Genomic DNA, 12,420 nt, shown 5'->3' on the forward strand with positions numbered 1-12,420 from the left:
GACAATTTCACGTAAATATACATTTAAAAACTATTTCAGTTTTAATTCCAATTATTATCGGTATTAAAAGTTCAGTTTCACTTTTGATAACGTTTTTGGTGTGACGCGAGTAGTTTTGGCGCGTAGTTCTATTTTTAAATTGTATTCGGGAGTTTCGCAAAAATGGCGGAGTTGGGTGTTTTTTCGTAGTGCGTTCCTGTAACCGTTGAAAATGACGCTGTAAGGAAAATATTGGTGAGATATTGTTATTACTTATTATTTCGAAGGATTTCCTGTAATACATACATGACTTTAAACAAAAATAGAATATATTAATAATTTAAATATATATATTTACTTAGTTTTAAACTAACTGATAAAAACCTATTTTATTTTTATTATAAGACGCGAAATTTGAAGCAAAAATAACTTAAATTTTGCCACTAGGTTATCAATAATTTTGGCAAGTTTTTCTAGGATATTTGCAGCACGACATTGAACTATGTAATATCTCCAAATACCTATATTTAATTTTTCTCATTTTTTTAAGCGTCAGGTTAGTGAAAATGTAGTCTAAGTTAATTGTAGTTCAGATAATTGTTATTCTCGTTTTCAATGTACTATACTACTCTAAGCATTTTTTATTTAACAATTTTTAGGGTTCCGTACCCAAAGGGTAAAAATGGGACCCTATTACTAAGACTCCGCTGTCCGTCTGTCCGTCCGTCTGTCTGTGTCACTGTCTGTCTGGCTGTATCTCATGAACCGTGATAGCTAGACAGTTGAAATTTTCACAGATGATGTATTTGTGTTGCCGCTATAACAACAAATACTAAAAACAGAATAATATAAATATTTAAATGGGGCTCCCATACAACAAACGTGATTTTTTTTGCTGTTTTTTTCCGTAATGGTACGGAACCCTTCGTGCGCGAGGCCGACTCGCACTTGGCCGGTTTTTTATTATTACATACTTTCGGAAATTGTGTTTTTGCTATTTCTCGTAATAATTTCAATGGCTAGGTTTAAAATACCGTAATACAACAAGAAACTAAAAAAAAAACAACCATTGTACAATAAGTGGCATTGTAGTGGGTGTAGGTACTTTCACATTAAGTACATCTTATATACTACAACTCAATATAATAGACCCCATGGTCTAAGCGGGTCTAACGCACTTACAAATCCGGCGAAATTGAGGCTAGTAGCTGTCAATAAAATATGGTCCAGTTATGGTCGATATTTAGAACATAATTACTGTTCTTAAGTATTAAATCACATTTACAAACGGGTCTATCGCGAATTTATTTACCCGACCCGTTTACCCGTAGGCCCGTTTGTAAATGTGATTTAATATGTGTTCAAACCGCGAACGTTTTAAATGTTCTTAAGTATATTTAAGTAAGTAAATATTCTTTATTGCACCAAAATTATACATTATATTATTATATTTATTGTATCACATGAGAGGAAAATGGAAAATATACAAGCTTAAGTTTGAACGGATTCGATTTTTCGTTGACAATTTTCGTCCTTAAACCGCCTTTAAGAGGATAAACTTCCAGCTTTCAGTATGTGTGCCTCCTTACTGTTATATCAAAATGTATCAACATAACACAACGTCCAATTTTGCTTGCAAATTTGATCCTAAACGTTTTTAAAGGGGTTTAAAGTAGTTAAATAATTAAAACGCGTGATTTTTTAGTTGTCTGATTTAAATAAGAATAAAAAGGGCTTTCCGAGTTTTGGACGTGACAGTATTCGTCTTATTTTAGGATGAATACTGTCACGTCCAAAACTCGGCTTTAAACTTTCGTATTATAGATATTTATATTGTAATATTTTATAGCAAGTCTCATATTAAGCGCTCGTATGCCGCGAACGCGAATCCGGCCAAGCCGGCAATCCGGCGAAAAATCCGGCCAAGTGCGAGTCGGACTCGCGCACGAAGCGTTCCGTACCATTACGCAAAAAATGGCAAAAAAATCACGTTTGTTGTATGGGAGCCCCACTTAAATATACATTTTATTCTGTTTTTAGTATTAGTTGTTATAGCGGCAACAGAAATACATCATCTGTGAAAATTTCAACTGTCTAGCTATCACGGTTCATGAGATACGGCCTGGTGACAGACAGACAGACAGAGCGGAGTCTTAGTAATAGGGTCCCGTTTTTACCCTTTGGGTACAGAACCCTAAAAAAATATCGCGACACGAGTGGTTAATGGCTTTTTAAAAGGTTTTCTAAAGTTCTTTCAAAACAGAAACTTTAGCCTGAATGGTTTTTCGCCTTGAAAATAGCCTTACGAGGATATGTTTTAGATTTTGATACAACACAGTTATATCAAGTCGCGAGGTCGCGACATAACAGCCCAAACCCCAACCCTCACATAATTCGCGTGCTCGCTTTGAGAGACGTTCGAACTATTCCAAGCGGCTGTGCTGAGATTAAAACGTTTTTTGTCATGAAAATTAGACGTAAAAGTAGCAATTATATTTTCCTTTAGTCTATTGTACGCAGTGCTATATTTGTCTACCGTTCTTCATCAATTCTCATCTACTCAAAGGTTAACTGGAAGAAATCCCTTAAAAGGATAAGTTCGCCTTTGTACTGTGTTCTGTGTATTTTGTACAATAAAGAGTTTATACATACATACATATATTATATTAGCTTCTGCCCGCGACGTTGTGTATGAGAGTATGGCGGATTGATATTATGTCCTATTCCTATCCCGGGCATCAAACTATCTCCATACCAAATTTCTTTTAAATCCTCCTCAATTTAAGCGTGACAAGGCAACAGACATTTACTTTCGCATTTGTAATATTAGTAGGGAATTGGAGTGGCAGGTTTGTGAGTTGATTCCAAATATTCATGAATGGTAGGCCATTATTCTAGAAGTGGTATAGGTATTGAAAGCGAGCGTCTTATAACTGTGAATGTCCTTAAAGCCTAAGCTATACCCTACAGCCAAAATATTCCCGAAGGTGATTGAAATGCTTAATGTATAATCACAAATATATATTTAAGTATGTACTTGCACTATAAATCACTGTGTGCACTACAAACAATTTACAGAATAGTTTATTACCCGTAAATGTTAGAGGTATCGTCTAATAAAAAGTAACCGAAGAAAAGAGTAACATTATTTAATTAATGTGTATTTTCTTTATATGTACTTTCTAAATATGTACACAGAAATATTAACGAATAGGTACGTCAGTGATATTTTGCTAGTTCGCCCACATTTTAACATTTTTAACTGAATTACCTACAACTTTCAACGTTTACAACCTTCACATATTATAAAAGTGGGAGGAAACAATCATTATTGATGCTTACAACCGAATTTCTCTTGAATGAGTCTAGTCTTTGTTGTTAAATTTTTTTTGCTAAAAACCTAATGTCAGAAAATTTGCTGCTACTTTCATATTTTATACGGTTTATAAAAAAGAAATGTTCAATCAAATATCACATAAAATCAAAAATCTTCAAACTACTAACTAAAAACCAGTTTCAAAAACTATAGCTTTTAATTTCAAAAATCAAAATGCCCTTTAAATTCCAATGCAAACACGCTTTTACAATTCGCAAATGGTCAAACAGAATCAAAAACTCGCCAAACATCTGCCCGTCGTCCCATAAGCCCCATTTCAATTAGTCCCATTGAAAAACTCGCATATTCTTAAAGCATGCGCATACGCATAGTATTCATATTCTCACATAAACCAGCGAAGCGTGGCCTCGAGATCTATACGTAGTCAGAGCTCACCTTATAATGGTTTTCTGTCTACTACTGAACAGGCAATTGCAACCCAACCCCAGTTCCCAGGGCCTAAACCCCAGCCCAGACGGTATTGTCCAAATCCACCACGTGCGGAGCAGATGTGCGTGAGTTTTATTTTTAACTAGGCTGCCCAAGCTTCTGTTAATATAAGGATACAATTAAATGGAATTGCCTTTTGAGATACGCTGTTTTTCTTTTACGGCTGTTTTTATGTTTTTGCAAGTTATGGATAGAGACTGTTTGGTTTGGGTATTGCTTGTATTGTTTGCTATAATTTAAGTTATTTGTCTCTATTACAATTACCTAGAATTGTTTTTAGAAAGGGAATATCTTGTACTATTATTAGGCCCGGTATCACAATTTAGTGTAATCGTAAATATGAAGCACTCAAAAATTCAATCGTAATCCACGTGTTAGTAGGTAAACCTAGCCAATTTTAACCAAGAAGAGTGCGATGACTGTTCGAAAACGTATATGTGTATACTATATAGTACTAGCGACCCGCCCCTGCTTCACACGGGTTACACAAAGTTTTACAAATTATACACTAAAACCTTCCTCAGGAATAACTCTATTGATAGGTAAAAAACCGCATCAAAATCCGTTGCGTAGTTTTTAAGATCTAAGCATACATAGGGACAGACAGACAGCGGAAAGCGACTTTGTTTTATACTATGTAGTGAAATGCAAGGAATTCCTCCAAAATCAGCGTCCATATGCATTACAAATGTATGAGATTTTACTAACACATTTCTGTTGTGTAGTGTAGTTAGTTTCTTTACTCCTAGGTACGCTACAGAAGTTCTGAACGTCTGTAGCATAAACACAAAGTTTGAAAGAACTCTCATTTGACTTAGGTCCCCAAGCACGGCACTGAAGAGATCTCATTACATATTACATAAATATTTGTTTGTTCGCGTAATAAAACGTGCCTTGCCATTTCATACTAATATGTATAACAATTTAAATTTGGTATCTAAGATACTTAATCTATAGTTTGGCAAGAGTCACTTGTCACTGGAGAATATGCAGAGAAAATCTTGCTCTCTTTTTCTTACACTAGTATTATCATCCCGAATAAGTGACATAGTTTATTTTTATTACTCATACAGACAAAATTGCTTTGCTGGAATATTTCTATCTATCTATCTATGTATGTATTATTTTATTGACGTCTATTATCCACAATACAACCGTTACTAATCTTAATGTAAATAGGACTATTTAGAATTAATTTGAGTAAGATTGTTCTATTTAAATTATGTATTTACTTATAAAGTCCCCAATGTAATAAATTAAGTATACGGTGATGATATTTATTTGCATTAATATAATCTACTAGTATTAAAAATATATATTGCTTAGGTAACATATTTATTTATGTCGAAACCGTTAGTTTCAGTTAAATACTATTTTTTACATGTTAGTATAACACCACAAAACCACATGTTGATAAGTCAAACCGGAAGCCTCGATTCACACAGTAACTGACCAGTATCAGAGCTTATAACAATGGTATAAAGTCCACCATGGTTATTATACTTAACATATTTCCACATAATCAATTCACAAAAACTTATCAAGTTTAACCCGTGACCCGGAGCATTTCCTTTAAGTTAATGATATTTATAATTAAGTTGCCCTCGTTAAGCCCTGTTTAGAATTTCAGTAGAAAAATGTTATTTATTTATGTATATGGTCGGTGTATTCCCATTTGTCCCCGCCATGCACAGATGGGAATAGGCGCTTCATATAAATCATTCTCATTTGTCCCGCTTCATGTATGGCGGCGGTCAAGTGGGGCGGGGACAAATGGGAATACACCATACATATTTATGATTAAAAATTCGCTAACTCAAAAACTTGTAGGATTAGGATCAAAATCAAAACTAGGGAATGTGTGTATCAGACGAATGAATCTGACGTATGTATCTCTAGCATATAGCAACATGTCTGTTTGTAACAAGTACTTAGATGTTTTATGTTACAATTTTATCCTCTGCGTACAAATTTTTGTACATATTCCGCAATTAATTGTAAACTTTTACAGATTAAAAAAGACTTACCGTAAGGCCTGAGTGGACGCTCGAAGCGGAGCGTTCGGCGGGGCGTGATTCGGCGTGAAGCGTGGCGTCGGGCTCACAAGTGATTTGAGCAGCGTGCACTAAGGCCGCTCCTATACGTTTGCATTTGTTTAACATGCACGCTGCACGCCCCGCCCCGCTGCACGCTCAACTCGAGCGTCCACTCAGGCCTTACACTTACAAATTCAAAAATAAAATAACATCTTCTGGGTCTAAACTACATGTTATGACTACTTCTTAGCTTGGCATTCTACCAATATTTGTGTTTAGTATACAAACACTAAGATCAACTGTTATTATTATAATGATAGGTAAAATATCGTACTTCTCTTCAAACGAGTTTTCATAATAACCTTTAGCATTTTCGTTTGGAAACACAGTACGGGCAATACTATCTATCTACATGTTCGAGGCCGATGACCGACGCTTTTATTTCATTCAACTTAATATTTATTTATACTCATTCCGTTCATTCGCTTATCTATTGCCCGATAAATAACCTTTACAGTACATATGGTGCTACTTTTCGTAAATAAGCACTTTCCGTGCCTTTGTCGAAAATTTAAAAGGCCATATGTACTGTAAAACGTACAATACACGTGCGAACATACGTGAATCGCAACTCGTGTCGATTTACCACTCGTTGCGAATTTCCTATACTTTTTGCACATGTATCTTAAATAACTATTACAACAACATAGGTATCTACTCATTTCTTATTGAAATTAACTTTTTTTTTTCATTTAATAAAATGAGGACGGTCTACCAACCCCACAAACCCGTGTCACTCTACAACGGAAGCTGGCCTATTGTGATAAAGTACCATACGCGCGCTTTGACGTATCCCAGTTAGAACCATATCGTAGTGCGCATGTATTTACAGGATATGTGAATAGAATTAAAAACAAATTTATGTTTGCGGCTTGTTACGGCGCTGTTTTGTACTACTCAGTACATTTTTTTACAACAACACTCGGGCAGTTATAGTTACGCCAACGGTATCTGTTAATTTGTATTTTCGAATATCGAATAATAATTTTTACAAATTTATTTTTGCCGATGTTCGCAGTTCTTGTCGAATATTAGACTTAATATTAGTTTGGTGAATTTTCAATTGTAATTTTGTCTGACTGCAAATATAAAATTGTATTTTTGAATAGATTAAAGTAGAACTCGCATGAGTTCGGACACGTTTGTGCTATTGTGTTTCATTCTTTAAAAGTAGCATCCATGGAGACTATATAAAGGAGCCAAATCTCTATGTATGAAAAGTGACCATCAAAAAACAGTAATTAGGCGGCGCGACCATACACCGAAATACTACCAAAAACAACCTACGTAATTTGGTCGGGTTATTTGTTGCCTTATATGGTTCATGTTATACACATGTCCCAGAGCCTAACTAGCGCCACCGGAGAGATTAGGAACTATTATTTAAAGCTGAAAGCGGTCACTTTTGCAACAATTCTGCCATAAAAGATTGGCATCCTTTCTATACCATTCATAGTAGCATCTTTTCAATATGAGACTTGAAGATAAAGCACTAAAGTTAAATTAAGTACTAAATAAATAAGTACTATAAGTAGGTACCTAAAGTGAAAAGTGAAAAGAGCAGAGACTACTATGTTTTATACGCGTCTTTTTCAATGTCATAATTCTTGTATGTTTTTCCCATCATGTAACAATGGTGTTCCGGACTTTAGGGAGGCGTTCGCGGAGCCGAAGCCAACACGTAGAGCCCTTTTGACACTTTAATGAAATGTACCTAAGGGGTAAAATTAATATTAAGGTGTATAATTATACACCGGGCGGATGCTGCCCTTCACCTGCCCTTGCCCGTATCATGGGACGCACGCAGAGGCAGCACCCGCCAGGGTGTATGGACCATATTGGGTTGGGAGTTGATTATAATCTAAAATGAACGGGCTATTAGGATAGTTGCTAGTAATTGTAATACAAAGAAATTAAATCTTCTACTCGCTGTATATTTACAAGTTTTTATTTAACTCGCCCTGTTAGTATGTATGTGTGTTAGTATATAACACAGAACACCTATTTCTAAAGAACTCGTATCTTAGAGCCAAGGGCCCGACACTCTTTGATAGAGAAATATAGTCTTATTGCGATTCCTATAAGAGGAAAGAGAAAATAGTGCCATGCTTTGTCTTTATCACCGACCGGGCATTTTTTCATGGTCGGGTTATGGCATCATAGCAAGGCGATGGCGAAATACCGAAATTTATAGAGTGAAAGAGAAAAAGGATTATGCTGCCATACATAAAACTGTCAATACATGAATATGTATTTTTTAGGGTTCCGTACCAAAAGGGTGAAAACGGGACCCTATTACTAAGACTCCGCTGTCCGTCCGTCTGTCCGTCTGTCACCAGGCTGTATCTCATGAACCGTGATATCTAGACAGTTGAAATTTTCACAGATGATGTATTTCTGTTGCCGCTATAACAACAAATACTAAAAACAGAATAATATAAATATTTAAATGGGGCTCCCATACAACAAACGTGATTTTTTTTGCTGTTTTTTCCGTGATGGTACGGAACCCTTCGTGCGCGAGTTCGACTCGCACTTGGCCGGTTTTTATTTTCTCGGTCGCTCGGTTTCGTGTTTATAACTACTTGTATAACTATGTCTATGTATAGAGCAATTATTACATGAAACCGATGCTACCAAAAATACAGGGGTGCGGGGGACGAGGTGAGCGAATCCTGTGCCGTGATTGGTCCGTTCAAAGACATGGCGCCGACTGAAGTAGGATTGGCGGCGTGATTCGAAATTCGAAAATTTATCGAGTAAAGCTACCGTATGCGTGGCAGAGGGGGTAGCGGGACTATGATATGTCTTTAGAATACGTGGTCTGTGGTGCATAATTTAAAAACATGCTAGACGTGAAGCATAATATTATAATCAGAGTTCGGACAAATTATCGTAAAAATAAATATGGTATGGATCAGGATAAAAAAATTAACACTTTTGAACTGCAGTTTTGACTATAATCTGGAAATTTTATTCAAAAATACTGTACATAATACGAGTTTAATAAATCTTGTCCTATTTTGAGATATAAATGATTTTTGATGGTTTTGCGATGATCTTTAGAATATTATAATTTATAATATTCTAACATTTACAGTGCTAAAACGTATGGTAAATAGTTTGTGCCAGATTCCTTCAAAACTTGCTAAATTTAGCATCCAAGTTACCAAAGTCAAACACCTTCAGATTAGCAGGTCCTGTATTAAGGACCTTTTGTCCGAAATCGAATTTAATCGATAGGCGAAGGGTCCTCGGCTGAAAAGATCGATTGATCAAGGACCCTTAAGTGTACTTAGGGTACCTTTTATCAAAGGTAGATATATACATAGGTACCTACAACTACATACAATTTGAATACAGTGTAGAGGTACTCAATGTCAAATACGATCTTAAATTTATTAGGTACTTACGCAGCGTACTACGTAGGCGAACAACACGCGAACGCGAAGCGAAGCAATGCGGCGCGGGGTGAATCAATCCTTTGATACCTATAGAAGTGTCCACCGTGGGCGATCTCCGCGCCGCTTCGCTTCGCGTTCGCGAGTTGTTCGCTTACGTAAGACGCAGCGTGAGTGTACTAAGGAGTAAATAACAATTTTGAGCGATTTCGGGGTTCAAAATAAATATTTTAAAAGGCTAGCAATGCGCTTGTGACACCCCTTTATTTGTGTATACCTACTACTTAGTACTTACCATTTAGTTTGGAGAAAAACCTAAAAGCTGCCCTTGATTGTTCAACATTGACAATTTTTGACCAGAGGGCTGGCCAATATGTCGATCACCGGATCAGCATTCCTATCCAGCAAGACAATGCGGCCAGCTTACTGGGCACCCTACCGAGCGACCATGACCAAAGAGAATATATAGGATAGAGGGGTACTGTCATACTAAATTTTGTAGACACAGTAAATTTACTGTCATCTATCGACTCACGATTAAAACTAAAAATATAGAATCAAATTTTCTTCATTTCCGAGGCACGTTTTTTCCTTAGACTGTATTAATCTTATACGGAGTTACAAAGATCTTTGGTGATAAGCTCCACATAGTAACATCTCGCCAGAGTTCTGAAACCTATCAGAGATACGACGCGTTAAAAGCACTACCCATACAATCTCTTTAGCCGCAATCGACAACTTCCATGTTATAAGCTTAAAGCGGAAAAATGAAATCACTACATAGTATAAAACAAAGTCGCTTCCTGCTGTCTGTCTGTCCCTATGTATGCTTAGAACTTTAAAACTACGCAACGGATTTTGATGCGGTTTTTTTAGGGTTCCGTAGCCAAAGGGTAAAAATGGGACCCTATTACTAAGACTCCGCTGTCCGTCTGTCCCCCTGTCCGTCTGTCTGTCACCAGGCTGTATCTCATGAACCGTGATAGCTAGACAGTTGAAATTTCCACAGATGATGTATTTCTGTTGCCGCTATAACAACAAATACTAAAAACAGAATAATATAAATATTTAAATGGGGCTCCCATACAACAAACGTGATTTTTTTTGCTGTTTTTTCCGTGATGGTACGGAACCCTTCGTGCGCGAGTTCGACTCGCACTTGGCCGGTTTTTATTTTCTCGGTCGCTCGGTTTCGTGTTTATAACTACTTGTATAACTATGTCTATGTATAGAGCAATTATTACATGAAACCGATGCTACCAAAAATACAGGGGTGCGGGGGACGAGGTGAGCGAATCCTGTGCCGTGATTGGTCCGTTCAAAGACATGGCGCCGACTGAAGTAGGATTGGCGGCGTGATTCGAAATTCGAAAATTTATCGAGTAAAGCTACCGTATGCGTGGCAGAGGGGGTAGCGGGACTATGATATGTCTTTAGAATACGTGGTCTGTGGTGCATAATTTAAAAACATGCTAGACGTGAAGCATAATATTATAATCAGAGTTCGGACAAATTATCGTAAAAATAAATATGGTATGGATCAGGATAAAAAAATTAACACTTTTGAACTGCAGTTTTGACTATAATCTGGAAATTTTATTCAAAAATACTGTACATAATACGAGTTTAATAAATCTTGTCCTATTTTGAGATATAAATGATTTTTGATGGTTTTGCGATGATCTTTAGAATATTATAATTTATAATATTCTAACATTTACAGTGCTAAAACGTATGGTAAATAGTTTGTGCCAGATTCCTTCAAAACTTGCTAAATTTAGCATCCAAGTTACCAAAGTCAAACACCTTCAGATTAGCAGGTCCTGTATTAAGGACCTTTTGTCCGAAATCGAATTTAATCGATAGGCGAAGGGTCCTCGGCTGAAAAGATCGATTGATCAAGGACCCTTAAGAGCCAACAGGAGTGGTCATTTCTCCATACAAACGTACTCGACTGTTTCCTCCGTGGTTTTTCAAGCTAGAGCAATGATTTTTTCAACACAGATTAATATTGTCAATATCTGTGTCGGTGTGTTTTGCTTTTTTTGATATTTTTGTTTTTTAAGGCGCTAGAGCCCTTCAAACATGGCCAAAAATGGCCTCACTGACTATGCCGCAATAAGAGGCGTGGTATTCAAAACTGATATCAATTAGCCAAAAAATCAAAACAGTCCGACACAGACAATTTCATAATCATTTAGATTTCCAAATTTGGTTACGATTGGTTAAGTTTTGGAGGAGGAAACAGTCGAGTACAAAACCTCGATTTTTGAGATTTTTACGCAGGATTTTTCGCCACAGCTGCAGTTGTCCTTATCGCACTAATTTTAGGGGCGGGGTCAAGTTTCTAAATACGTACACAGACAGAAAAGTGATGGGCAATAGTCGACATTGAATGTCGATAATCTAGTGATGTGATAAGATCGATAAACCATAACAAAGTCGCGATTTGCCTCTTAGTAGGCGAAGTAAGTAAAGTGAGTATGCACTTTGGCCTCAGGGGATATCGTTTAACACGATTTATTATTCCTTGGTTCATACAAAGCTGAGCTGACGCACTAGCTACGAGATTAAGTCCTGGCTACCCCAGTTTGCCTCTATTTCTACATATCTGTTGCTATGAGATCAAATTTGGTATAACTTTTTTGTAAATTAGGGACAAATAATTTATTTTAGAAATAATAGTTCTACATTTTTATACACAAATCTGAATATATAAACGAAACATTAAAATTATATATAATTTTTGGTCACTGTTTGCTCTTTAGAAGCAAATTGTGGTGATTTGCACTAAAAATTAATTACACAATTTAGTCAATTTATTCTTTATTTAGAAAAGTATCAGTTCTAAGTACGTATTCATACATTTGATTGTAAAAAAAATTAGTAATACTTTGGTTAAAATATTGTTTTATATTTTACAATTTTCAGTATTATTCTAAAATTTATTTTAAACAAAGTATTAATTTTATTAAAACGTTTATGACGTGATCTTATTAAGTACGAGTATGTATATGAAAAGGGCTCCACGAGGCGAAATACGTTTTACGCCAATTATTTTCTTTTTTTTAATTTACAACAAAGAGGAAAGTTCGAGAAAAATGTGGTTACTTAATAA

General features: G+C 36.0%; 1 long non-coding RNA gene across 1 annotated transcript in view; it reads left to right on the forward strand.

Moving 5' to 3' along the window:
* Positions 1-12,420, forward strand: part of LOC134752937 (uncharacterized) — a 38,816-nt gene continuing 26,396 nt past the window's right edge. The window contains exon 1 of the long non-coding RNA XR_010128780.1: positions 1-234. This is a non-coding gene — a long non-coding RNA (uncharacterized LOC134752937). The remainder of the gene's footprint in view (positions 235-12,420) is intronic.

This window comes from Cydia strobilella, chromosome 25 (genome assembly GCF_947568885.1).
Source record: "Cydia strobilella chromosome 25, ilCydStro3.1, whole genome shotgun sequence".
Classification (NCBI taxonomy): Eukaryota; Metazoa; Arthropoda; class Insecta; order Lepidoptera; family Tortricidae; genus Cydia; species Cydia strobilella.